Consider the following 2,288-nt stretch of genomic DNA (forward strand, 5'->3'; position numbering starts at 1 on the left):
AAGTGTTCTTCTAACTCTGAGTTAAATCCAAAGTCCATAGCTTGATCCCAGGTTTAAGGGATCACTAATTGGTGAGAAGAGGCATCAGACTGGAGCCAGTGAACAGTTAAATGATTTAAAAAATCAGAAATAAAATTATGAACTTGCACTTCTGAAGCTGTTAGAGACTAGGGGGAGGGGCTGGGGAAGTTTTTTCTAGTGCCTCGATGCAAAATAGGAGAAACAAAATCATTCATCTAAAAATTTACTCAGGGCTAATATTGAAAATCTGAGAGAAAAGCGTCCTCTGGTATATTATGTCTTCTTGGTCAACATTTCAAAAATGAAAATTAAAGTTTAATACTCAAATGTCTGTCAAAAATTAATGATCTGTCAGAAACACTCCCTTCCTACTCCTACACACCTTCGCCTACTTCAGTTCAGGAAAGCAAATCGAATCTCATTCTGGTCTAATGACAACAGATGGCTTTTATATTAAGCAATTTGAGTTATCTGACAGCAAACAGTTTCCTACTCAACATTTCTGTTATCTTCTATCAACTGCCAAGCCCAAAGAAGACCAACACTTAAGCACGGCACAGGAAAAACAAAAGATTCTGTTCTCTTAGAAACATAAGTTCCAACCTGAAGTAAAAGGCGAACTTCTTGGATATGAATGTTTCCATGATTAGAAAGATAAAATCATTTTTGAAATCTGTTAATCTCTACTCTTTAATTTTTTGAAATGATTGTATATACTAGGACTACCCCATAGATTTTGCTCGCTCACGCACGCACGCACGCACGCACGCACGCACTGCCCTTGAGTCTATTGTGACTCATAGCGATCCTATTGGACAGGGTAGAACTGCCCCTAAATTTCTGAGATTATAACTCTTTAAAAGAGTAGAATGCCTCATCTTTCTCTCCAGGAGTGATTGGTGGTTTCCAACTGGTGACTTCTCAGTTAGCAAGTCAATGTATAACCACTACACTCTACCAGGGCATGGTCCACATTGGGCTGCTAACCTCAAGGTCAGCAGTTTGACACCACCAGTTGCTCCTTGAGCGAAAGATCTCAGAAAAGCAGTTCTATCATGTCCTATAGGGTCACTATGAGTCACAATTGACTCAATGACAGTGAGTTGAGTTTAGGTTAGTCGAAGATTGCAAATTGATACCCAGAAAATACGAGCATTCCCCAGTGTGAAGTTGTGTTAGCTGAAACTCATCACACATACATGTTTACTCCTTAACTGTACTGGGTTAACTTCTTGAAGATAAGTAACTGCCAACATTAGTAGATAAGAAGCTCTGCTACAAGACGCATTATAGGTTGGGGGCAAGTCTTTTTGCCTCTATTCACAATAATCTCTCTTTTTCTGTTCTCTACCAACCCCCACACAAAATGTCTTCCCTAGCCGTTTCTGCTCAAAGTCTACCCACATAATTCAAAACTTAGTTCAATGACCCTCACATTATTTTCCCTTCTTCCTTTTAATTCCTTTTAATGTGGTATTTGGCACATTAGCCATTATTTGCCATAAATAAACTATAGAGACTTTGAAATTGGTCTCATTTTCCCTGACGTTTCTTGTGCTTATCTAAACAAAAAGGCTTTAAGATCTTCAAAATAAAAGTTCCCATAATGGATATTTTTTTCTTCTGTGTGTGTGTGTGTGGTGGTCTATTAGGAGACCTAGTGGCATAGTAGGTTAGAAGTGTTGGGCTGCTAATCCAAAGGTCAGTAGTTCAAAACCATTGGCTGCTTTATGGGAAAAATATGGGGCTTTCTACTACCCTGAAGATTTGCGGTTTCAGAAATCCCAGGGGTCAGTTCTCGCCTGTTCTTTAGGGTTGCTATGAGCCAGAACCGAATGGATGGCCATGAGTTTGTTTGTTTGCTTGTTTGCTTGTTTGTTTTCCTTAGCTTATAACAGTAAACTATCAGTAGCTATAGATCTCTTAGGTAATACTTTGATAAACATCCCTTCCTACAATGTATTACAAATCAGCACGCAATCCTTTAGATGATAAGAAGCAAGGTGTTTTGACAGGGCTTCGTAAACAGAGCAGCAATAGTGCTCAGGCATAACTACTCCAAGTACCAGCTCAGATTTGCAGCTACCACCACTCCTCATCACATCGGGCAGTTTGAGAGGTAAGATTCCCACATAGGGAAAGGCTCCTGGAGGCAGTGAGATTTGCTCTGATTTTTTTTTTTTTTTTAATCTGAGAGGATAAAGGTCTATTTGCTGGCTTTGTCAAAATGCAACTGACATCAAAATGCCCAAATCAAACCAAACCCA

At 39.3% G+C, this 2,288-nt stretch overlaps 1 protein-coding gene across 1 annotated transcript in view; it reads right to left on the bottom strand.

The window, feature by feature from the left end:
- The window catches only part of ATP8A1 (ATPase phospholipid transporting 8A1), a 222,369-nt gene that overhangs the window by 205,476 nt on the left and 14,605 nt on the right, over positions 1-2,288 (bottom strand). The window lies entirely within an intron of this gene.

The sequence above is a fragment of the Echinops telfairi genome, unplaced genomic scaffold (assembly GCF_000313985.2).
Source record: "Echinops telfairi isolate 266 unplaced genomic scaffold, ASM31398v2 ScPeMD7_7468;HRSCAF=8506_0, whole genome shotgun sequence".
NCBI lineage: Eukaryota > Metazoa > Chordata > Mammalia > Afrosoricida > Tenrecidae > Echinops > Echinops telfairi.